Below are 26161 nucleotides of genomic sequence, written 5' to 3'. Positions count from 1 at the left end.
TCTGTGGCCAACCCACCCATCTGAAGTGGGCCGCTTAAATACTGACCCCGTGTGCATTACTGTTGACTCCTCCAAACCCCTGCCTCGCCTGTCTCAATTACCCTTTAAACTCCAAAGCAGAGGCTGGCACTGCTCCGGTCATGACCGCCCTGCGGGAACAAGGCTTTATTGTCCCCTGCTCCAGCCCCTGTAACACCCCTATCCTCCCAGTTTGAAAAGCTGATGGTAAATCGTGGCGGTTTGTTCAGGATCTTCGAGCCATTAACCGCACTGTTATACCCACCTTTCCTGTTGTCCCTAACCCAGCAATGATTCTGGCTTCTAGCCCACCAGGTGCAACTCATTTTACTGTTGTTGAATTGTGCTCTGCTTTCTTTTCTGTCCTGGTTCACCCTGACTCCCAATATCTTTTTGCCTTTTCTTACAAGGGGCAACAGCACACATGGACCACGCTCCCCCAGGGGTATACTGAAAGTCCATCTTACTTTTCCCAAGCATTAGCCCGAGACCTTGCTGACCTTGTTTTTCCATCCAGGTCCACACTAGTCAATATGCAGATAGGGTGACCAGATCAAAGGGATGAAATATCGGGACGCGGGGGGGCGGAGCAAAAAAAAAAAAGCAGTTTCGCAGGGGCGGGGGGCATTAGCAGGCCCCTGCCGCACCGGCCACACGCGCTGCCCACCCCAGGGCAAAAGGTGGCCCCAATGCAGAGGGGGCTGGGGATAAAGAGGGCATCGGGGGGGGGATGACCAATAAGAAGCGCTGGGAAGCAAAGAAGTCCGGGTGGGCGAGGGCGTATGGCTCCAGCAGGGACCCGTGCAGGGCATAGGCTGGATGGGTGCAAGGAGGCAGAGCCTTGTAGTGGGACCGGGCAGGGACAAAGCTGTCTCTCCCATGGAAGTGGCTGCAGGAGCCCCCGAGCCTGGGGCTGGCCGTGGGGCAGCAGCGGTGCATGTGAGCCGGGGACCCCAAGGGGCTCCCCGGGACTCCAGGCTGGGCAACGGGCGGGAGCCAGGGCTTTTCCCGGCCCTGCAGAGCCTCCCACCCCCCAGCCCGCTGTGGGCACATGCGGTGCGTCCCGCCACCGGCAGGGAGCCCCGCGCCTCTCCCGCTCGGCTGCGCTCCAGCGGCTCCTTCCCGGCGGGGTGAGCCACTGGAGCGCAGCCGAGCAGGAGAGGCGCGGGGCTCCCTGGCAGCGGCGGGGAAGTTTATGGGTTATGGGGACCCCGGCTGGCCCCTCACCCCGTCCGCCGGCCGCCCTGCCTGGGACAAGTCTCGCTCCCGCAGCCCCTCTCCACCGCGTGTCTCCGGTGGCCCACGCCCCCAGTCCGCACTGCCCACCCGGGCCAGAGCCAGCCCCGGCTGCTGCCTGCACGCAGCCCGGGCCATGCCCAGCTAGCCCCCGGCAGCCGCGGCAACTTTCCCTTCCCCTCCCACGCTCCTGGTAGATGCCCGACCCTCCTCCCTCCATCCTCCCTCCACACATCCCTCTTCCTAACCTCCTCCCTCCATGGAGGGATTCAATGGGGGAAGGAGGAGGCGGAGTCAGGGGGGGCGTGAGCGCCGGAGCGGAGGGCAAAATTTTTTGTCCAGTGTCCCAACCGAACATCAGTCGGGACGTGGGACAAAGAAGGAAATATCGGGACAGTCCCGATAAAATCGGGACGTCTGGTCACCCTATATGCAGATGATCTACTCCTCTGTTCCCCTTCGTTGTCTGCCTCAGAAACTGATTCTTTAGTGCTCCTTACTGCCCTAGCAAAGAAGGGTCACAAGGCTTCTCCTCTAAGCTACAGCTCTGTCAGACCTCCGTCACATACCTCGGCTTTCTCCTCTCCCAGGGTTCCCGTACACTTTCTCCTGTCCGCGTCCAAGCTATCCTCAGTTTTCCCTGACCCGGCTCCCCACACCAGGGCCAAAAGTTTTTGGGCATGGCTGGATTTTGCAGGCAATGGATTCCCCAATATGCCTCCCTTGCAAAACCTCTCCAGGAACTCACTCGAGTCTCTGTGCCTGACCCCATGCCGTGGCTCCCTGAGGCCGACTCTGCCTTTGTTTCCCTCAAACAGGGTTTGGCTTCTGCTCCCGCCTTAGGGTGGCCTGACTATTCAAAGCCCTTTGCTCTTTTCTGCCACGAACAATCTGGGTGTGCACTGGGAGTCCTCACTCAGATGCACGGAGACAAAAACCGCCCAGTGGCTTATTTCTCTGCCACTTTGAACCCTGTTGTCCAAGGCTTACCCCCCTGCCTGCGTGCTGTGGCTGCCGCAGCACGCCTAGTCGAAATGTCCAAATCCCTTGTCCTCCACTCTCCTCTTACCCTCATGGTCCCTCGCTCTATGGAAACCCTCCTGCTACAACGTAACACAGGCCGCCTCTCCTCCGCCCGCCTTACCAGATATGAACTTTTATTGCTGTCGGCTTCGTATATCACCATAAAGCGTTGTTCTCAGTTAAACCCTACCACTCTCCTTCCTTTGTCTGATGACGGTGATCCCCACGACTGCCTTGCAACTGTCTCTGCTGTCACCGTTCCGCGCTCAGACCTTTCTGATGTCCCTCTCCCTAACTCTGATCGTGTTTTATTTATTGATGGTTCCTGTTTTCGATACAACCAAGGTCACTCTCTGAAACGCTAGAAGCTGCGCCTTTACTTTCTGTAACCTCAGCGCAAGTTGCTGAATTAGTCACCCTCACCCGTGCCTGCCTTTTGGCGGAGGGACGCTCCGCCACCATTTAGACTGACTCCCTGTGACGTTATTGACATAAACTGGGACCATATAGACCATTGTTGCAACCAAGGTCCTGTAGTGGCACCAAATCTTGTATAAAGGGGGTCAAATGAGGTGTCTAAGACAAGCTTATGGTTTACTGGTTATGATTATGCTGTCTATATGTGTGTATCAGTTTTGTAGTTGAAGTTATGAATATTGGCTGTAGACTGTCTGTATGGCAAACTTATGCTATGCTTCTGGGTGACATCCCAGACAAACTGAGATTAGCTCTGCCTAGCCTGCTTGATGGCCCATTAAGGACCATCAGCTATACAATGGACCCAAATATGCCTTCAGACTCAGCAAAGTATGCAGGGACTGGCCCATGTGACTCCAGGCTCTATTTTGCTGTAATTTTCCACAGTAAGAAAAAAGAGGTGTTCTTATACCTGGAAAAGACTATATAAGGCTGATGCCTCATCTCCATTGGGTCTTCAATCCTGCTTCTTACCTCTGGAGGAACTTTGCTACACTGAAGCTCTGAACAAAGGACTGATGACCCATCCCAGCGGGCGATGTTCCAGAGACTTGATTTGAACCTGCAGTTTATTCCATCACTGCTACAAGCCTGAACCAAGAACTTTGCCATTACTGTATGTAATCGATTCCATTTAACCAATTCTAACTCTCTTCTCTATCTTTTTCCTTTTATGAATAAACCTTTAGATTTTAGATTCTAAAGGATTGGCAACAGCGTGATTTGTGGGTAAGATCTGATTTGTATATTGACCTGGGTCTGGGGCTTGGTCCTTTGGGATCAGGAGAACCTTTTTCTTTTATTTGGGTATTGGTTTTCATAACCATTTGTCCCCATAACAAGTGGTACTGGTGGTGATACTGGGAAACTGGAGTGTCTAAGGAAATTGCTTGTGAGACTTGCGGTTAGCCAGTGGGGTGAGACCGAAGTCCTCTTAGTCTGGCTGCTTTGGTTTGCCTTAGAGGTGGAAAAACCCCAGCCTTGGGCTGTAACTGCCCTGTTTGAGCAATTTGTCCTGAGTTGGCACTCTCAGTTGGGTTCCGCCAGAACCGCATTGTCACACTCCCGCTACGCTTTTGGGGTTGTACATGACTTTGGCACCCTCTGGCAAGCTCGGGGTTTCCTTACCTCCGCCAGTACCCCTATCAAAAATGGCCCCTACATCGCTGCTCTCCTGTACGCAGTTTTACTTCCGTCTGCCCTAGCTATTGTTAAGTGCCCTGGCCACTCGATGGCGGATACTGATGTTGCTAAGGGTAACGCATTTGCTGACGCCTCTGCTAAACATGCTGCTGCCATAGAACCTTCCCCAGATGCATTTCTAGGTTCCCTTTCTGTTTCTATACCACCGCCGTCCCTCACTAACCTCACCCTGCTCTGACCGAGAAGCCGAAAAGGACTCCTGGGTTGTCCAGGGTTGCTCTCTACATCCTGATTCCCTTTGGCGTTCGCCTGCTGGCGCCTTTGTGGCCCCCTTTTCACTCTACCCGTCACTGGCCGCCCTGCTACACATGTCAGAAAGGAGGGGATGGTCTCTGCTGTAACTGAGGCAGGGTGGTGGGTCCCCCACTTCAGCTCTTTTGCAACCCGCCACTGTGCCACCTGTACCACTTGCCAAAGCCACAATATTGGTAAACCTGTAAAAGTGGCTCAAGGGTTCCGGGCCCTGCCCCAAGTACCATTCTTGCATTGACAACTTGATTTTGTACAAATGCCGAAGTGACAACAATATGAATTTATTTTGGTTATGGTATGTTTATTTTCTGGTTGGATCGAAGCCTTTCCTTGTCGAAAGGCTGACTCACTGTCTGTTGCCAAATGTTTGTTAAATCCTATTATGCCTGCCAAGGGAATTCCTGCCACTCTGTCCAGTGATCCGGTACACATTTTACCGGACAACTTCTTCAACACCTGGATCGTGTATTACTTATCACACACCTGTTGCACTGTCCTACCAGCCACAGAGAGCAGGTGCAGTTGAAAGACGAAATGGTGTACTTAAGAATAAGCTTGCTAAACTTTGTGACTCTACAAGGTTAAACTGGCCAGTGGCTTTGCGATGGAGTGGAAATGCGATCCACTCTATCCCAAAGGCATAAATTGAGTCCCTTTGAAATTGTTATGGGACGCCCTATGTGAGCTATGGCTACCATTACTCCAGTCCCAGACTTGAACTTGACTCACAGTACGCTCCTTCAATATTGCAAGGGATTAATGCAAGCCGTAAGTCACTTCCATTCACAGGTTTGAGCCGCCTGGCCAACGGAACCCACCTCTAATGCTTGCCATGACTTCAAACCAGGTGATTGGGTCTACGTACGGCACTATCATCAAAAACACACCTTGGAGCTCCAGTGGAAGGGTCCTCATCAGGTACTGCTTACTACCCAGACGGCTGTTAAACTATCTGGCATCGCAGCGTGGATACATGCTTCACAGTGTAAGAAGGCACCATCCCCAGCGAACCAATCATCACCTCAGAACCACGCAGAGTCAATTTTGAATCCAGAAGAAGACGTAGAGGAACAACCTGCAATACCTTACAATCTACACTCTCATAAGGGTTGCCAGAAGCAGACGACGACCTAAAGCAAGGCCCAAGAAGAAGCAGTAGCGAGCCTAGCGCCTGCTCCCTGGTGGATGTAAAACCGTGACTGTGGTTCCCTCAGTTGAGGTTGTCAGAACCAGCAGGGCCTTGCCTCCAACATGTGCCTCTGGTGGCGCCTGTTCCTCGGCTGCTGGTGTCTTAAGGTCTGGGGAGTCCACAATGACAATTCTTTTATCCAGCAGCAAGTGTGGATGGCTCAGACCCTTAATATTTCTAATTGCTGGGTCTGCAGCCACATCCCAGCCCACTCTCAAGCTGGTGTTCCTGTCCTGGCAATCCCACTCAATTCCCCAGACCTCACTGGAGGACCTCGTCCGTTTAACAAAACATGGAACAGCAATGACCCTTGGGAAGCAGTGGGAATAAATGTATCTAAATGGATAAGTGTGGTGGAGGGAAAAGGTCATTGGTGTTGGGTGTGTAATGGGACAGGGTTGGATCTGGGAAAAAGCCGTTGCCTTCGGCATATTGTGGCCAATGGTGTATGGGATTATTCGAACAACACTGAAGAGTGACGGGCCAGGTATGGGGTTATGAATTTTTTCTCGACCTGGGATCAAACAGAAAAATAATTCTCATGTTCCCCCTACAGTAACCTTAGTGAAAACAATACAATCTTTCAATGCCATGCAAATAACACCACTCCTCGTACGGAGAATTACCCTGAGCCCCTTTGGAGGATATTACTCCCTTCTTTGCAGGCACCTATGTGACAAATGGGTGCAACCGACCCTTCCCGGCCTTAATAGGCCATCATTGGGTTCACCCCGAGTCCCCGCCCTCACGCTGCTTCTTTCGCCCAAGATCCCACCCCCCGCTTGCTCCTCTCTGCCCCTCTCCCATCGCTCCCCCTTATGGCAGGTATAAAGTGAGGGGATCCTGGCCCCCTGTCTGGCACCCCTGGGTGGGTGGCAAGCCTCATTGGGAAGAATGGAGGAGTAGGGACAAGTAACTACTTTCGATGTAAACTAGAGCCTGGTACATGAATGAGTGGGATTGTATTCTGTGATTGGCTGACCCGGGGGGTGCCAGCCGCTTCCCACTGGGGGTGGGGTGGGTAAGGGGGGCTAGACAGAAAATTGTGGGGTGCTCTCCCCCTCACTACAAGGCCCTGCCCCTTTCTGTGGTCCTGCCTTCTCCTCTCCTTCCCCCCAGACTCCGCCCCCTAGGGAGGCCGGAAGCCGGAGCTGGGTAGGGGCCAGCTGCCAAGGCCGCCCCCAGCAAGCGTATATTGGCTTCTTTGTGTATGTAATTGACTATTCATTTCTTTAAGTAGCACCTTGCTTCTTTTGGGGCACTGGGGGGAGGGGCTTCTGCCTTTTTTTTTTTTTTTTCTAATTCCCCACCAGAGAGTCTGATTGGCTCCCGGTTGCACAATCTGCTAAAAAAAAAGCTTTGGAAGGCTGCTTGCTGCGACATTTTTTCCTTTAGCTTTCGAGCCTCGGAGCCCCCTGCCCTCGGCAAACCCTCCCTGTCCAGCAGCAGTCACCCAAGCTGATGGGTTTGTAAAACCGCTTTATTATCCAATAACAAGAAACAAAACAGAGGCAATTCCCTGACGAAAACTGAGCTAAAGCTGAGAAAGGGGCTGGAACTGAAAGAAAACAGCAGTGGGGTCGGTAACGACACCCTGCCCGTGTCTAGCGCTTTCCGGCCAGAGATCTCCAAGTGCTATACACAGGAGGGCAGGATCATTACCCTCTTGCACAGATGGGGAAACTGAGGCACGGAGCAGGCCTGTGAGTTGCCCATGGGCAGGCAGACTCCAGCTCGCCTCCCTACCAGTTCTGTTCTCTATCTGCTAGGCTGACCTGACTCCCAAAAGCCAACACAGCCTGGAAAATCGAAGCTACAATTAAACTGCCCCAGAAATGCCCAGTTCCAGTGGCCCAAGTGGGGCCTGCCCCAGGGTGGGAGGAGGACTGGGAGTCAAGATTGCTGGGTTCTCGTGGGTTTCCCCAGCTCATGGAGGAGGGTGAATGCTCCCTGGGGTGTGAGCGGTGGACTCTTATCGAGATCCGGGTTGTGGCAGTGCGGAGGGGACTGTGGACTGCAGAGATCTCGGCCGTGGTCAGTTACAATAGTCCTTGGGGCTGTTATAATAGTCGCCGGCATCATCCGAGGGGCAGGGAATCTCCCCGGCACATGGGATTTCCTGCCGGGGACACAGGAAGAGAGACAGATTGTGTGAAAGAGGCGACACTCCCCCAGCAGGAGACCTGTGTGTGATGTCTGCCTGTACCTGCAATAATGGGGGCAGGGCGGAGAAGTGGGATCCAGGACTCCTGGGATCTCACCCCAGCTTTGAGAGGAGAGTGGGGTCTAGTGGTTGGGAGGGGGGCGGGGGAGCAGCTGGGAGCCAGGACTCTTGGATTCTCTCCCAAGCTCTGGGAGGAGAGTGGGATCTAGTGGTTAGAGTGGGGGGGTGGGTCTGGGAGCCCGGCTTTACTGCCCAGCAGAGCTGTGAACTGCAGTTACCTGGTGCACTAAAAACGAGCATCCCCGACTATATTTCGGGAGAGATCTCCCAGCCTCCTGTGCCAGGGCAGGACCTGGCTATTGGATGAGGAGAATCTCCCCTGAGCCATTAGCAGGACGGGGTTTATGACACATGCTCAGGTAGTGCTGAATCCGTCCAGCTAGGGTCAGGGGTTCACCCGGGGTGGGGGGTCCACAGGCTGCAGCTGCCTACTCAACTCCAGCTAGTATGTGGTGGCAGTGTGGACCCAGGGGTTAACAGACCCCCCCCTACTGACCTCATAGGGCGAGTCTCTCTGTGGGGCGCTGGGGTCCTCTCTGCTGCCCCCAGGGGAAGGAGACACAATTATCCCCTTTCACTGTTTATTTTCCTTCTTCAAACATTTCCCCCCAAATCAATCGTTTCCCCCCTCTAGCAACCCCCCCCCCCCCCAAGCAGGCCGCTTCCTCCAACCGTCCCACACACAGTGCAGGGCTTGGCCCCTCCAGCAGGGAGTGGAGGGACACACACACACACACACACACCAACCAGTGGGTTGATTTCCTTCACACGCCCACACTCCAGGTTTTCCACAATGCAGCCAGAGCAGCCCCTTTTCCTGCCCCTCCCCCAATTCCCACCCCGGGGGGTCCCTTACCCTGCTGACTCCCCCCCAGTTCTTTCCGTTGCCGGAGTCTCCTGGCCAGACAATAAACCCCGAGGTTGCTCAGGAGGAAGAGCAGCAGGACCCCTGCTCCGAAGCCTGCCATGGGGCCAGGGCTCAGCTGGTACCAGTCACTGCCGTCTGTGGGGGGCAGGGATGGAGAATAGGGTCATTAGCTCCAGTGTCATGCAGGGTGCAGTGGGGCAGGCACAAGGGAGATGGGGAGGTGGAAGCTGGTTGAGGGGGCAGCATAGTCCTAGGGGGGACAATGAAGGCCAGTCTCAGAGGAGGGGGCAGGAAGGAAGCTGGGTTTTTAACCAGGAGAATTTTCCTCCCAACTGTTTATTGGACATTGGAGTTTCTTCCAGGTTCATAAAACCTCCAATCTCCTTGTCACGGAGTCCCCGGGCGATGTTCTGGAACTGCTCCCCACAAAGCCAGTCAGGACTTTGGGGAGCCTCCTCTCCCTCAGAGCAGACTGTCTTCAGGGCAAGAAGCTCACACGGCTTCACCTCCTGGGTCTGACCTTGGAGCATTCAGCGTATGCCCCTCCGTGTGATTCCCACATCAAGTCCGCCCTGGCGGGGTCCTGGGGAAGCCAAAGGGTTCTGCACGCACCCCCCACTTCGCAGTCAGACGTGACTCTCAGACAGCCAGTAAAACAGAGGTTTATTAGATGACAGGAACATGGTCTAAAACAGAGCTTGTAGGTCCAGCGAACGGGACCCCTCTGCCGGGTCCATTCTGGGGCCCAGCGAGGCAGACCCCCGTCTGCCCTCCCTTCCAGTCCCCAGCTAGCTCCAACCCCCTCCAGCTCCTCCTTCTCTGGGCTTTGTCTCTTTCCCAGGCCAGGCGGTCACCTGATCTCTTTGTTCACCTTTAGCTATTTCCTTGCAGGGGGGGAAGGGGCCCTAGCCATTTGTTGCCAGGGAGACAGAGTGTCAGTGATTTATGCACACTGGCCTTTCCCCACCACCTAGAGACTTAAGAAATGCATAGGGGAAACTGAGGCACCCACACAGTATTCAGAGGAAACATTAAGAACAGTCCCACTTCGTCACACTCCTCTTATTACAATAGCACCTAGAAGCCTCCGCTGAGATCAGGGCCCCATTGGGCCGGGCGCTGCCCAGACACACAACCAGAGACAGTCCCTGTCCCTGCTGAGATCACAGACTCAGAGCGAGAGACAGAGAGACCGGAGCACCCTGATGCGGGCAGCTGCACAGGCCAATGGAAGAAAAAATGTGAATGATCACAAAAATGTGTGTTTCTGTTTTGCTGTGTACAAAATGGAGCCGTTTCCCCAACTTTGTCCCAAAAAGTTTTGGGACTTTGGTATTTGAAACTTTTGCTAAACTTTGAATCAAACACTCCCTCCAGATTTTCATCCATTGTTTTATCTGCATTTTGATCAAATATGGTTCTGTTCAGCCATCATAATTGTCTGTTTCCCAAAAACCTAAACGATTTTGTTTGCCAATCTCCCCACACACACCATTTTCTGTTTAAAAGTTTATTTAACTTTAATTGATTATAATTTTCAACAGTTGCCCCATGGGCGGCGGGTATCGTAGGACGGGGAGGGCTGTGCCTCCCCAGCCAGGCGTGGCCCCACCCACACTCCGCCCCCAGACTCCCTCCTGCCTGTTTCCAGTTCCCTTCCCTCTTCCGAGGCTGAGAGGCTGGGGCAGGCAGGCTGGGGCCGGTGCTCGTGAGGCCAGGGGCTGGGCCGCTGGAGCTGGGGCCATGCCACGCTGCCCGGCGCCAGGGTTGGGGGCACTCTGGGACTGGGGGTGCACGGGGGGGGAGGCGGCCGCAGGTGGTGGGCAGGGACACCCACAGACACAGAGTAGGGCTCAGCTCCTCCAGCAGGGGGCAGCAGGAACACACCCACCCACGGCGGGGAAGGGGAAGGGTTGTTCTCGGGCAGCGAGGGAGGGGCCGGGGACTAGGATCCCCCAACAGCTCTTTCACCCACCGCCCATGAATTGCTCTTTGAAAACACTGTAGGTAAAAACTTAGGTGAAAAATGTAATGAAAAGTCCGTCAAAGAGCTAATTTTGAGGGGGGCAAACCAGACAGTTTTCCTGATGATTAAAAAATATTAAATTTCAACCAATTGTATGTTATTTGAATGGGTGCTTCTTGGCCTGATGACAAGTTGATTTGCAATGTCATTCGGCCGCTAGATAGCTCTGTGCGCTGGACAGAGATACTGGAGCCTGGTCAACAAAGCGGACCCAGCTGGAGCACGAGCTGGGAGCTTGTTTATTTTGGTTGGACTTGCAGAAGGACGGTGCTGGGGTGGCATGGCCTTGCAGAAGGACTGTGCGGGGTTCAGCTATGGTGCATGGGGGACTCTAAGCCATTCCCAGGCTATGTAATGCGTAACATGGAGTCAGATGCACCTAGTACTTACACACAACAGTGATGGAGAGTGGCAGGGAGGTGGATTTCCCTAGGGTGTTGTGCACCTCACACTGATACTCTCCCCCATCAGCCATCTGGATGCCTGGGAAAGCCAGTTCCACGAGCCATAGCTGTTCAGTCAACTGCCTTTGTAAGTTTCACTATCAATCCAATTCCTGCTTAAATCACTGAGACTTGCACTGTTTCAGTATTGTAATTTCTGTTCACCATTTATTACACTTGCCTACAGTGTAACTTCTGTTCACTGTTTACCATCCATTATACTTGTCTATATTGTAACTTCTGTTCACTGTTTGCCATATTGTAATTCAAACCCCATTTTAAAACGCTTACTCCATTTTGTAAGGGCTTGCTGCAACCTTCACTTTTGCAAACCCGGCTGTAATCTTATTAGTTTAGTTTAGATGTGTGAATGAGGTATGTATGGGTGATAGAATCAACCTCCAGCCCCAGCATGTCCTGATTAAATAGAGTTCAAACACCAAGGGCTGAAGATGCAGACAAGAGCCCTAACAAAGTAAGAAGAATCCACCCTAAAAAGAAAAGGTACAATAGAAGAAAGATCAAAGCCAGGTCCCAGGCTGAAAGTCATGTCTGCAATTGACAGGTGATCAATCACCAAACCTGGAGGCAGCGTGACACAGCAAGACCTATTAAACTCTGGATTCAAACTAAAGCCTACAAAAAGGATGGGTGAGATGGAAAACTTTGGAGGAGGGTAACATTCTGCTGCCAACATGGAAGGGCATCGGTGCATGCCCAACAGAGACCCAGCTCGTCCTTGTGCCCGGCTTTCCTGGCCAGTTAGCCGCCACAATCTACGAACCCAAGCTGCAAACTCAAGCCACAGACTCAAGCAGGACTGGTAACTATGCAGCAGCTGCAGAACATCTGGTGTGTGTGTGTGTGTGTGTGGGTATTAGGTATAATGTGTGTGTATAAGGATTAAAATATTAGTTATTGGTCATAAATCAAATTATCATAATAAATGTGGCATCTTTATCTTGTCCCCTTTAATAAGATCCTGCTAGTTTTTATTGGTATAACACCTGTGCCCATCCCAGCCGCTCGCCATCCTTGTACCAGGAGAAGTCCAATCTGCTATAGGCGCTGGTGTCCAGCCGGCACGGGGTGGCCACCACATGCACCACAGGGGGGGCTGCAGAGGAAGCGGAATGAGATATGAGCTAATGAAGCCCCCGTGGGACGGCAGCTGGGGACTTAGGCGCAGCATGGCATGGGGTGGAGGGGCTCCATGGCTCCACCCCCAGTGCTCTAGCCCCACTCCCATATCCAAGTGGTGGCATAAGGAGGGCCCCGCCCCCTCCCATTTGTGAACCTGGTTCCACCCCCATGGCTGTGGCCCTGCCCGCAACTGGAATGTCAGTGACAGAAAGACCCCCAATCTGTGCTCTCCTGCTCCGCCCCCAGGGCTGTGGTCCCGCCCCCATTTGGAATGTAGGTGAGATAAGGACCCCTCCCATCTGTGCTCCTTGGCTCCACCCCCAGGGCTGTGGCCCCCCCCTGGCACTGACTACTCACCCAGGATGGCCACATAGGTGGTGGGGGATATGGCCAGGTAGGCATGCCCTATGTCGGAGACCCACTTCATGCAGGTGTAATTGCCCCCGTGAGACAAGGTCGCCCCTTCAATCTGCTGAGAGGGTCCTCATTGTGAATCCAGAAGTAGACCTGGTCCAGTGACCCGCTGTCCCCCACACATCTCAGCGTGAACGAGTCGCCCTCCCTGATTGGGCCTGGGCCGGCCGCATCCACCAGGACCTTCAGGCGGGGGGGCCGGCCTGAAAAGGCCATTGGAGATGGGTCAGACCCAGCACCCCCTAGAGGGGAAAGGCCCCGTGCCCCATTCCCTGCCCCTCTGAGCCAGCCAGTCCCGCACCCTGGGGCCAGATGGGAGCTGGCGCCCCCTAGAGGGGAAAGGTCCCATATCCCATTCCCCACCCCCAGCACCAGCCAGACCCCTGCCCTCAGACCTGATTAGAGTCAGTGCCTGATAGAGGGGAAAGGCCCCGTGCCCCATTCCCTGCCCCCCAGCCAGCCCCTGCCCTGGGGCCTGATGGGAGCTGGCACCCCCTAGAAAGGGAAGGCCCCATACATAATGCAACTCACCTGTGGCTGGAGGCTGGGGCCCTTTGGGGAGGCACCTATTCCGGTAGCCCTGCACCCGGCACTCCAGCGCCGCCCTCCGATGCTGCCAGATGATGTGCATGCTCAGCTCGCTATTGCTTTTGCCAGCTTCAGTTTCCTCCTGGATCCGCGCGCCGGCTCCGTCGTACCAATGCAGGCCGGAGGAGGCGCAGTGCTCGGAGATGGAGCAGACCATGCTGCTGCTCAGGGCTCTGGGGGCCCTAACCATGCTATATTTGACCCTGCAGGAATGTTCTGTGTAGGGTGGGTGAGGGGGGAGCCAGTCACTGCTGGGGGCACGGCCATGGCTACAGCCACCTCCAGTAACCAGCCACTGCCCCTTCTTTGAGAGCTTCCTCAAGACCAGGTGGGGGTGTGACCCAGGCTCCCCTCCCAGAGCTGGGAGAGAACCCAGGAGTCCTGGCTCCCAGCACCCCTGGCTGTGACCACTAGATCCCACTCCCCTCTCCGAGCTGGGAGAGAACCCAGGAGTCCTGACTCCAGTTTAGGCTTCCTCTAACCACCAGACTCCACTGTTTCTTCACAGCTTTGCAGAGTGGTCGTTTGATTTGAGTGAAATGTTATGAGAGGTTTACAGCAACCGTCCTTGGGGATGGCTCGATGGGCGCTGAGGTGCAGTCACCCCTAAGGTGGGACAGCTGGGGATCAGCCACACATAACGCCGTGTGGGGCCAGGCTGGGTTGTTGGTGAACCGTTTCTGCAAGAGGAGCCGGGGATTACCTGACACCGTGAGGCACACGGCTCGGGGGCTTCTCCAGCTTTGGCTCTGGGACTGGAACTCAAAGGAGTAGGTGCCCCCGTCGCCGAGCGCCAGCGGGTTGAGGCGCAGGGTGCAGTCGTGGTGCAGGTCACCCAGGAACTGGGCGCGCTCGGCCTTGTCATAGCCCTGCCCCGCTGCTGCGGTGAGCTGCACAATTCTCTCGTTGTCCCGGCTCCAGGTCACGGCTCTGACGAGCTGCCCCTCGGGGTAGGTGTAAGAGCAAGGGATCATCACGCATGAGCCGCTCCATCCAGTCAGGGGGCCCGCGGGCAGGGTCACCCCCCAGTCCTGGCAGCCGGCACCTGGAGGGGAAGCAGCACCCTGCTATCTACAGCATCTTGCCCCCTAGTCCTGCCCTGGGGCATCGGGGCCAGTCCTGACTGCCAAAGGAGAGCCACCGCCCCACTCGCTGCAGCACAACGCCCCCTAGTCCTGCCCTGGGGCATCAGGGCCAGCCCTGATTACCAGAGGAGAGCCCCCTAGAGGTTGCAACTGAACCCCAGACGTTCCAGATGCCCCCTGCTGGATTCCAAGCATTGGCAGGTGGAGCCGTCGCCATGGCAGAGTCTCCCAAATTCCCGGCTCCCTGTTCATCTCCGTTACTGCATCCCAGCCCCAGCACAACCAGAACCACTCACCGGTCAGGATGGAGAGGGCCAGCAGCAGCAGCAGGGCCTCCATCTCCTCCAGGGTGAATACTGACCTGGGACCTACAAGAAAAGGGAACTGGATTTGGGCCCGGGAAAGGTTCCTATGAAAACGTTTTCAGCACAAAGGGTGTCCCAGAAAGGCTACGGGTTGCAGAGAGAGGCTGGGCTGTGGGGTAAGGCAGGAGATCTCAGATCTAGTCACAGCTGGAGCCCGATGTAGGAGTCGCATATTCATTCTCTTGATTACTTCAGAATTCCCAGTGATCCCAGTGAGGTTTGACAGGTTTGTGTCCCCAGGTCAGGCCCAGGATTATGGAAACTGGGGTTCAGCTGGGAACCCCGATGGGCACAGCTGTGACACTCGCACTTGAGGAATTATTAGCACATTTAGCAAAGTCACAAAGGCTCCAGCCCAGCGAGGTAGATAGAGAGACAGCAGCGTATCCCTCTGAACCGTCCCGTGCAGAACAATCCAGTATCTTCCTCCTCACCATCACCTTCCTCGTCATCACCCCGGCACTTCCCAAGGGCTACATCGCGCTCTTCTCCTGCCCGCAGGCTGGGATGCGATTTGTACATGACGTTACGCTGACATCACCCTGCCTAATGCCTGTTCTGTAGGGGTGTCTCCCCTCTTCCTTATGTGTATCTCCTCCCACTACCAGTTCTGGGGGATCTTCTCCCATAGGTCATGGCTCTCTGGTGGTCAGTCAGCTGCCGATGGTCCCATGCTATACTATCCGCAAGTTGGTGTTAGTTCCTGTTCCTGGTGTTGTTGTGGACAAAGCTCCCCCTTAAACGCTCTGTTCCCATGTCCCCAAAACTTAGGGGTCACGGTTGGGCCATTTATCTGTGCCAAAGTTCGTAGGCCCCAAGCCTTATGCTAACTGCTGAGGCCAGCGTCTCACAGGAGACAGGCCTGTGGGTTGCTTGCATTACTGCCCCATCAAATAAATGCTAAATCTAGTTCTATGGGCTACACAACGCTGCCACAGGGCCCCATGTGAGCACGAGCAAGCCACTGCAGCGTTCCGTGCCTCAGTTTCCCCACCTGTACAAGGTGGATACAAATCTTACTTTTGTCTCTTTAGCCTTCAATTGTTTTGTGGCAAGGACTGTCTCTGGCTGTGCGTGGGCAGCGCCTGGCACAAAGGGGCCCTGATCTCAGCTGGGGCAGGGCCTGTCTCTTGCTGTGTGTCTGGGCAGTGCCTGGCACGAAGGGGCCCTGTTCTTAGTTGGGCCACTAGACGTGACCGTAACACATGTGGTAAATTGTAAGAACGACCGCGCGGTGTTTAGCTTTATTCAGCATCGCAGCTTCCTGCCTCGCCGAGGAGAACCAAGAAGCTCCCAGCCCAGCTGCTTACTGCTACGTTCATTGATCTGCCAATCTTAACGCCAGAAGGGACCGTGGTGCCCAGGCAGTCTGCCCAGCCTGGAGACCTCCCCTCAGGGATCCCAGCTTCCAGCCCAGAGCTGATGGTCGAGCTAGAGCAGTGCTTTTAGGGACATCCGAACTCCATAGAAAAACTCCAAGGGCTGGAGACTCTGCCCTGTCCCTGGGGCAGTGATTCCCAGGGTCAGTTCCCCTCCCTGGGGAAAATCTGCCCCTTATTCCCAGTCTCAATTTCTTTCGCTCCATCCCCCAACCGTCAGCTCTCACTCTGCCCCTGTCTGTTGGGTTAACGAGCCCTCTGCTCCCCGAAACCTTCCCCGCACCAGCAGGGAGGTGCTGACAGACCAGGATCTTGTCCCCTCTCAGCCTTCTCCGGGTTAAACTCACTAGATCGAGCTCCTTCAGTGCTTGGCTCTCAGGCAGGTTTTCCAGCCCTTGGATCGTCCCCGTTGCTCTTCTTTGACACCTCCCCCATTTCCAGACACCCTGTTTGACGTGCGGCCCCCCAGAGCTGGGCGCAGTCTCCCCAATATCACGTCGAGCAGGGATCACTGCTCCTACTCGCTATTCCCCTGCGTCTCCAGCCCAGGGTCACGCTCACCCTCTTAGCCAGAGCATCGCCCACGGAGCTCATGGGCCATCTGGCTCCACCAGGACACCTGGGTCCATCCCAGAGTCGCTGCTAAGCAGGGTACAGCCCCCCAGCCTGGACATGATTAGCTCACCCAGTGTCCCAGGGGGCTGGCCCCCCACTGTGATACACCGTTCTTCTAGCTGGGGCCTTCTCTCTCTCCCCTACTGGGGCCAGAGATGTCTCGGAAGATCTGATGTGACACAACAATTCTAAGAACAGGATCTCTAGAGAAGGCGGAAGGGGCCAGCGATTATCTGCTGTCTGGATCTTGCTAGTGGTGAAAGCAGGCCTCCTGGGTTCTTTATCCAGCTTTGGGAGGGGAGCGGGGTCTACAGGTTAGGGCAGGGGCGGGGGCTGGGGGCCAGGACTCCTGGGTTCTCTCCCTGGCTCTGAGAGGGGAGTGGGGTCTCATGGTTAGAGCAGGGGGACGGGTAGTCAGGACTTTGGGTCCTATCTCTGGCTTTGGGATGAGAGTGGAGGTCCAATGTATTCCCACAGTATTCTTGCCAGCAAGTTAAAGAATTATGGCTTGGATGAATGGACTATAAGGTGGATAGAAAGCTGGCTAGATTGTCGGGCTCAACGGGTACTGATCAACGGCTCCATGTCTAGTTGGCAGACGGTTTCAAGTGGAGTGCCCCAGGGGTTGGTCCTGGGGCTGGTTTTGTTCAATATCTTCATTAATGATCTGGAGGATGGCATGGACTGCACTCTCAGAAGTTTGTAGATGACACTAAACTGGGCGGAGTGGTAAATACGCTGGAGGGTAGGGATAGGGTACAGAGGGACCTAGACAAATTAGAGGATTGGGCCAAAAGAAACCTGATGAGGTTCAACAAGGACAAGTGCAGAGTCCTGCACTTAGGACAGAAGAATCCCATGCAGTATTACAGACTAGGGACCGAATGGCTAGGAAGCAGTTCTGCAGAAAAGGACCTAGGGGTTACCGTGGACGAGAAGCTGGATAAGAGTCAATAGTGTGCCCTTGTTGCCAAGAAGGCTAACGGCATTTTGGGCTGTATAAGTAGGGGCATTGCCAGCAGATCAAGGGACGTGATCATTCCCCTCTATTCGACATTGGTGAGGCCTCATCTGGAGTACTGTGTCCAGTTTTGGGCCCCACACTACATGTGAAAAAATTGGAAAGAGTCCTGCGGAGGGCAACAACAATGATTAGGGGTCTGGAGCACATGACTTATGAGGAGAGGCTGAGGGAACTGGGATGGTTTAGTCTGCAGAAGAGAAGAATGAGGGGGGATTAGATAGCTGCTTTCAACTACCTGAAAGGGGGTTCCAAAGAGGATGGATCTAGATAGTTCTCAGTGGTACCAGATGACAGAACAAGGAGGAATGGGCTCAAGTTGCAGTTGGGGAGGTTGGCTATTAGGAAACACTATTTCACTAGGAGGGTGGTGAAGCACTGGAATGGGTTACCTAGGGAGGTGGTGGAATCTCCTTCCTTAGAGGTTTTTAAGGTCAGGCTTGACAAAGCCCTGGCTGGGATGATTTAGTTGGGAATTGGTCCTGCTTTGAGCAGGGGGTTGGACTAGATGACCTCCTGAGGTCCCTTCCAACCCTGATATTCTATGATTCTATGATTCAGTGGGTTAGAGCAGGGGGGATTGGAAGTCAGGACTCCTGGGTTCTATTCTTGGCTTGGAGAGAATTGTGGGATCTAATGGTTAGATCCGGGAAGGGGGAAGGGACTTTTCCCTTGTAGGCGGCTGGGTGGAGTGAGCTGTGAGCATCTCAGACCTGTTCCTAACAAATGTGTCTGAAGCACAAAATCCACACCCCAGATGGCGTTAACCAGCCCCTCACTCGCTGAACGGGCCATAGGGACTGATCTCTCCTCTGCCCCCTAGAGGGAAGGTGAGCATTAGCGGGGGGAGAGCGGAGCGGGGAGGAGTATGGAGTACAGAATGGCTCAGCAAAGACCCCGGGGGAATTCAGTCTCCATGGCACATGAGGCGCTCCTTATCTTTGTTCTGCCAGAAGCCTCCAGGTGGTGCTATTACAATTTGTCCTTAGTATGCAAACAACTGTTAAGGTTTTGGAAGACATTTGTTTTTCATTCGCTTTTGCACTTTAGTTCTCTCTGGGGTGCTCGCTGCCTCAACCCCTCAGTCTATGGAGAGTTATTTGCTCCCTGGGAACCTGGCCTGGGTGGTTTCTGCTGAGAGTCCCCACAGAAGGAGTTCCCTGGATGCTGTTTACAACCACGTCTGTCCAGGCAGGGCCGGTGCTACCATTTATGCAAAGTAGGCGGTTGTCTAGGGCGCCAAGATTTGGGGGCGCCAAAAAGCGGTGCCCCCAATTTTTTTTTACAGTGTTCCTACGCCCCCTCCCCGAGCGCGCGGTCGCCGCTCCACTTCTCCCGCCTCCCAGGCTTGCAGCGCCAATCAGCTGTTTGGCGCCGCAAGCCTGGGAGGGGAGGAGAATTAGAGCAGGGGCGGCATGCTCGGGGAGGAGGTGGAGCAGAGGTGAGCTGGGGTGGGGAGCTGCCGCATGGCTCCCTGGCGGGGAGCTGCCGCGGGTGGGGGCACCTCAGGGCAGGGGGGGGAGCCGCCGTGGGGGGGGCGCCTCAAGGCGGGGGGTGGGGGGGAGCTGCCACAGGGCTGGGGGCGGGGCGCAAGGTGGAAGTTTCGTCTAGGGCGTGAAACTTCCTTGTACCGGCCCTGTGTCCAGGACGGGTGCACATACATCAAAGAAACAAGTTGCGCTGAGAATATACCCAGCGGCCACGGTGCTAATTTCTCCTCCTTCGGGTAACTGACCTACAAAGCCCTGGATTCTGCTCCCACTTCCCAGCGGGGCAGCGGTATTCCTGTGTTTGCGCAGCTCCTAGCACACTGGGGGGCTTACCCGGGCGTGGGGCTCAGCACTACTACAGTGCAAATAATAACTAATAATAAACCTACAAGATCTTATATTTAAAAATTCAATTACTCCTTCGTCCAAACACCATATAACCCAGTTACCAGCTGCACACAGATGCTGTGCGGGGACAGCTCCCCTGGCACTGAGATGCAGCCTCCTCTGGGGTGGAGCAGCCAGGAAACACCACACATAACACCAGGCAGGGACAGCTCACCCGGTGCTAAGATTCAGCCATCTCTGGGGTGGAGCAGCTGGGTAAGAGCCACACATAATACCAGGGAGGGATGATTCACCGGGTGCTGAGCTGCAGCCACCTCTGGCACAGGGCAGCCGGGGAACAGTCGCACATAATGCCCCAGGGGGATGGCTCGCCCAGCGCTAAGATGCAGCCACCTCTGGGGTGGGGCAACTGATAAGAACAGATTTAAAAGTTTATTAGATAATATTTGAAAAATAAACAATACAGAAAATTTGAAGCGTCAGTTATTGGTCATTGGGGTAACATACAGAGTATAGGGGTATGTTGGTGTTTTGGTGTTGGGCAGCACACATAATATATACAGACTGCAATGTCCCCAATGGAGGGGGGGTAAATGGTGGGTGGGATCAAGATACAGCCGACAAGCGGTGAGGGTCCATCACTCATACAGAGAGTAGAGACAGTCATGGGTATAAGTAAGTGGGCTGGGTAATGGGGATGGGGTGACCCTCACGTGGTGGGATTCAGTTAGGTTCGGTGGGTTCAGGGCTCAGGGGATAAAGTCCAGCAGGGGGGGTTTCTAGGTCTCTTCCCCCTTGTGGGTGCACGAGGTCTCCCCGGCTCACTCCCACTATTGGCGGTGGCCGGTGATGTGCTCCGTGTAGATGTCCCGAGACCAACGAATAGTGTCCGAGACCATTAGGCGTCTCATGAGCCGTGCGTAATGACGGCCCACCCCACAGGTCCTCAGCACGCGTTCGTTACACGGGTCCCAGGCACCCAGGGCCCCGACGAGCAGAGCGTCGACGTGCACCTCGTAGCCCTTTGTCCGCAGGGTGTCAGCCAGGGGGGCGTACTTTTCGAGCTTGCGGGCTCGGGCTTCACGGAAGGCCGGGGTCCTGTTCTCGAACGGAATCGTGACGTCGACCAGGATGATCTTTTTTCCAACCTCGTCCGTGACGACGATGTCTGGGCGCAGCGGGCTGTCAGTGCCGGGGACGGCGCGGTTGACGGTGGCCTCTCCCAGGCGCGGGTCGATGGCCTTCACTAGGCGGTCCTGGACGGCGTTGTGGCACAGCTGCCAGGCTCTGGCGTGGGGCTTGCAGCAGCATAGGAAATGGGGCAGGGTTTCAGCGACGTACACGCACTTCCTGCAGCGTTTGTCCCGGTTCCCATGGCGGATGGCTCGGTTGAGGGGGACGCAATTCAGCCGGGTGCGGTGTATGAACCGCCAGTGAGCAAACTGGGTGAAGCTGCCCGTAGGGAGGAAGTGGTTGCTGGAGTCCCACTTGCTGGTCACCTCGAAGGCCTTACCCTGATCCGTTTTTTTCTTCAGGGTGTCCACGTAGAGCGCGTGGACGGCGGCCTTCAGGGATCTCTCCAGCACACCTCTGGCTCCGGGGGTGACGATGGTGTTGTCCTCCGTTCCGATCCACGGTATCAGGACTCCCAGCTCCTGCCGTTCCTCGCTCCATTCCCAGCGGCAGCCCAGTCGCTTCCCCAGTCGGCGCGTGGCTTTGCGGGTGCGGGACCATTACGCTTGATCTTAGCTCATCTAAACTGGGGCTAAGTCCTCACTATGGGCGGGAGGGTCGATTTAAGACACGCAAATTCAGCTACGTGAATAGCGTAGCTGAATTCGACGTATCGGAGCCGACTTATCCCGCTGTGAGGACGGCGGCAAATCGACCTCCGCTGCTCCCCCATCGACAGCGCTTACTCCTACCTCCGCTGGTGGAGTAGATGCGTCGATTCGAGGATCGATTGTCGCGTCCCGACGAGATGCGATAATTCGATCCCCAAGAGATCGATTTCTACCCGCCGATTCAGACGGGTAGTGAAGACCTGCCCTAAGAGAAACACCTTCCGTTTCAGTTTAAGATGCTTTGAGACTCTAAACACAGCCTGTCTCTCCCCCTCCCCGCACACACACACACACACACAACCACACTCCAAGTTCCCGGGAGTGTGAGATCCCAGGAGCACAGCACTTACCCTGGCCCTGGGGCTGCGTTAGCCTCTGGGAGCCCCGTCCGACAGTAACCAGGGAGGCAGTGGGCTATGGCAGATAGACAAACATCCCTGCTCAGGGATTTGTAACCCACTAGCCCGTGTGCTGGGCTGGCAGGGGCTGGGGCTCAGAGGAGGAAAAGGAATTGTGATAAAGACTTCCTGGCTCTTAATGGCACCAGGTTTGATCTTCACATGTCAAGAAAAGCCAGTGGTGAGAGGTGGGGGGTAGGGGATAGGCAGACTGGGAACCAGGACTCCTGGGTTCCATTCTCAGCTCTCAGAGCAGAGTGGGGTCTAGTGGTTACAGCGACGGGCTAGGATCCAGGATTCCTGGATTCTATCCCAGCTCTAGGAGGGGGAATGGGGTCTAGTGGTTAGTGTGTGTGTGTGTGTGTGTGTGTGTGTGGGCGGGGTGTCTGGACTTCTGGGTTCTATCCCTGGTTCTAGGAGGGGAGTGGGGTCTAGTGGTTAGTGTGTGTGTGTGGGGGGGGAGGGCGGTGTCTGGACTTCTGGGTTCTATCCCTGGTTCTAGGAGGGGAGTGGGGTCTGGTGGTTAGAGCAGGGGGTGGAACTGGGAGTCAGGATTCCTGGGACAAAACCTGCAGAGGCTGGTTTGGAAAGATCACAAGCGGGCGCTGGAAGCCGGCCCCCTGGGCAGGGCGGTGGCGGGAGTCCACAGTGGAGGAGCGAGGACTAGCTGGGTGAATTACTAGCGCCTGGCACATGCTGGCTGCTCTGCTTCCCCCCTGCCCTGAGCAGCCACCAATGTAAATCTTTGCCAGGCGCAGTTCACACCTAGACCCCCTGTTCTGCCTGCTGCTTTGCAGAATGTGCTCTGGGCCTTGGGCCTCCCATTCCAGGTTCCAGCCCCGGCAGGCCTAGTTGACATCTGGCTCTGTCTCACTCCCCCTGGGAGAAGTTAAGCCCTGCATGCCCAATGGGGAGCTTCACACCCAAGCAAGTGGGGAAACTGAGTCATCAAATGATTACAACCCCCCCCCTCCACCAACCTCCCCCCTAGGAAGGAGATTTGGGGGCGCAGAGGGCTCTTTAACCCAGCTGACAAAGGCAGAGCGAGACTTGATGGCGGGAGGATGAAGCCAGACAAATCCAGACTGGAAACGAGGAGCAGATTTTCCCCAGGGATGGAGCAGATTCTGCAGCCCTTGGAGTCTTTGCATTGAGATTGGGCGCCTCCCTCTAAAAGCTCTGCTCTAGCTCCACTACCAGATACGGGCTTGAAATGTACAAAGGGGGCAGAATTAACGGTGTTCTAGCTTGGCCACCGGATATGGGCTTGTAATCTATGACAGGCGCAGCTATGTCTATTGGTCTCTTGGAAAGGTCCATTCCTATCGGTAGCTGTCCAGTGGCAGTGAGTTCCACAGGCCTCGGCACATGCTGTGCAGGGCAGGAGGTCCTTGTGTTGGAAGCAGTGGGAGTGAACTGTGTGTGGTTGTGTCTCTGAGCACAATTGTGACTATTCCGGTGTGTGTGTGGGTGATTGTGTGTGTGGCTGGGGGTGTGATTGTCCCTCTCTTTGGGGGGGGTGGGCTAGTGTGTGCCCCTGGTGTGTCATGTGTGAGTGTCTGGGATTGTGTGAGTCCCGTTGTGCATCAGTGTGTGTGACTGTCTGGCTGTGTGGAGTTGTGGAGGGATGTGTGTGTGTGTGTGTGTGTGTGTGTGTGTGTGTGTCACCTGCTGCAGGATACAAAGTCGTGCAAAAGCATTTCCTACCAGTTAGCCCAGCAACACACTGACACTGATACAAACACAGTATCTCTCTCTCACACACACACACAGAGCAGGGCTCAGCCCATCCAGCAGGGGGCGACAGGGACACACACATCTCCCTAGGGCCAGCTTGGATGATGATGATGAGGGGAGTGGGATCTAGTGGTCAGAGTGGGGTGGGAGCTGGGCACCAGGACCCCTGGGTACTATTCCTGGCTCTGGGAGCAGAGGAGGGCTAGAGGTTAGAGCAGGGGGAGTGGGAGCCAGGACTCCTGGGTTCCATAGCGGCAGCTGTTTTTTCTTGTGTCTCTCTCCCTAGAGATCCCAGTCCACCCCCCTAGAGGAATCTGAGCAGGGTTGGGGGGCAGGGAGGGAGGTTGCCCTGCCACTTCAGAGTAATGATTCGATCCCCCCCCTTCCCCTGGGCTCTGACATCACGGAAACTCGCCCCTGACACACACCCCCAAGTCAGAAAGTAGGAGCCTCTCCCCACATGAGGAGGAAGCTAGTGGGTTTCTTGTGGGTCTCTGGCAGAGGTGACAGCACCCACCAGACACCCTCTCCTGGCTGCAAGGAGACCCCCCCTGCACAGCCCCCTGCCACGAGGGGCCCATGGCCACCCAGCCAGGGCCAGGAGGTGAGATGGGGTCGCAGTAGGAGAAATGGGAGCTGGCGCCAGGTTGGGGGCTGGCTACATGGGAAAAAAACGCGATGCTCTGTCTGTTCCAAGGTTATCGCTGAATACAGGTTTTGGGAATGACTTGAGGGAAATATTTTGTTTCCAAACAGACTCCATATACCAAACGATGGTGCTAATACGCTCCCCCTGCGCCCCTCCCCCATCACCCCAGTATCTGAGCATCTTCCTAATCCACAGGGTAGTTCCCCTCCCAGGCTCGGGCGAGAGTGGGAAGTGCCGCCAGCCCCATGTCCCGGCCGGGAGAACTGAGGCCCAGAGAGACCGAGTGATGTGCCCGAGGGCACCCGGGAACGGGAGGCTGGGCCCGGATTCCTTTTCTTAAGGAAGTTCCTGCCCTCCCGCCTCCCCGGTCCTGCCTGCTCCTGGGTCGCTGGGTGGTGCAGGGGTGGGGCCGAGGGGGAAGGGGCGGGCCGAGGGCGGGGCCTTGGAGGAAGAAGCGGCGCGGGGGCAGGGCCGGCGGGAGAAGGGGCAGTGCGAGGGCGGGGCCTCGGGGGAAGGGGCAGCGTGGCAGTGGGGACTCCGACTCGCAGAAGAGGCGGCGCGGGGGTGAAAGCTCGGGGAGAAGGGGCGGGGCAAGGGCAGGAGCTCGGGTAGAAAGGGCAATGTGAGGGCGGGGCCTTGGGGAGAAGAGGCGGTGCGAGGGCGGTGCGTTGAAGGAATGGACGGTGCGAGGGCGGGGCCTCATGGAAAGGGGCGGTGCAGGGGTGGGGATTACAGGGAGGGGGCAGCGCGGGGGTGGGGCCTTGGAGGAAAGGCAGCGTGGCCATGGGGACTCAGGGAAAGAGGCGGTGCGAGGGCAGAGTCTTGGGGAAAGGGCTGGTGCAGGGGCGGGGCCTCAGGTGAAGGGGCGGTGCAGGGGCGGGCCCTAGAGGGGAGGGGCAATCTGGGAGCAGGGATTGGGGGAAGAGGCAAGTGAGGGCGGGGGATTGGGGAAAAGGGGCGGGGTGGGGGCGCAGTCTTGGGGGAAGGATTGGTGTGGGGATGGGGCCTTGGGGGAAGGGGCGGGGCAGGGCCAGGGTTTCAGGAAGAAGGGGAAGCACAAGGGCGGGAACTCGGGGGAAGAGGCGGTGCAGGATTGGGGAATCGGGAAAAGGGACGGTGTGGGGACGGGGATTCGGGTGAAGAGGCGGTGTGAGGGTGGGGGATCGGGGAGACAGTGAAGCACAAGGGGGGGAACTCAGGAGACGGGGCAGTGTGAGGGCGGGGCCTTGGAGGAATGGGCGGGGTTTAGGGGGAGGGGCAACGTGGGAGCAGAGATTCGGGGAAGGCGTGAGGGCGGGGATTAAGAGGGAAGGGCGGTGCGAGGGTGAGGCATCGGGGAAGGGGTGATGCGGGGACGGGGATTAGGGGGAATGGGCGGAGCGAGGGTGGGGCCTGCAGGTGAAGGCAAAGCGTGAGGGAGGGGGCTCGGAGGAAGGGGGGCGGCCACGTTCCGGCGCTGGTGGCCCCCCCCCCCACTTTTAGGGACCGGAAATTCCATCGCCCCTGCACACCCCTTGATCCACAGCCCGGCTCTCGCTGCCCGGCTCCCTGCGCTGAGCGCAGCAGCTGGGGGGAGTGCAGGGCAGGGACGGCGCGGGCCTGAGGGCTGGATCAGTGGCGGAGGGACGCGCCCCGACGGGCTGGTTCCGAGAGCGGGGCTCGGGCGGCACGTGGCACACAGCGTCTGTTGCAGGCAGGGAGTGTAGCAGACACCGAGGGAAGGCGTCACACATCAGTGGGCGGGGTTATGCAGATCAGCAATGTCTGGCGGCAACACAGAGCAGCTGGCTGAGCCCAAGGAAGCGGGCGGAGAGAATTCTCTGTGTGGGAGCAGAATTCGGTGTGGAGAGTTGGTGCTTTGAGTGACTGTATCGGAGTCACTTCGAGGCAGCGATTGCCACTTAGGGCTGGTCCACACTAACCTCCCACTTCGAACTAAGATACGCAACTTCAGCTTCGTGAATAACGTAGCTGAAGTCGAAGTATCTTAGTTCGAACTTACCGCGGGTCCACACGCAGCAGGCAGGCTCCCCCGTCGACTCCACGTACTCCTCTCGCGGAGCAGGAGTACCGGCATTGACGGCGAGCACTTTCGGGATCGATCCGGGATCCATTTATCGCATCTA

At 56.2% G+C, this 26161-nt stretch overlaps 1 protein-coding gene across 1 annotated transcript in view; it reads right to left on the bottom strand.

Annotated features, from left to right (window-relative positions):
- LOC103307457 (HAUS augmin-like complex subunit 5) overlaps window positions 1–26161 on the bottom strand; it is a 30196-nt gene that overhangs the window by 1620 nt on the left and 2415 nt on the right. The window lies entirely within an intron of this gene.

The sequence above is a fragment of the Chrysemys picta genome, unplaced genomic scaffold (genome assembly GCF_011386835.1).
Source record: "Chrysemys picta bellii isolate R12L10 unplaced genomic scaffold, ASM1138683v2 scaf3, whole genome shotgun sequence".
NCBI classification, from domain to species: Eukaryota; Metazoa; Chordata; order Testudines; family Emydidae; genus Chrysemys; species Chrysemys picta.
The sequence above is the reverse complement of the archived record's forward strand: the minus strand, read 5'-3'. Positions and strand labels throughout refer to the sequence as shown.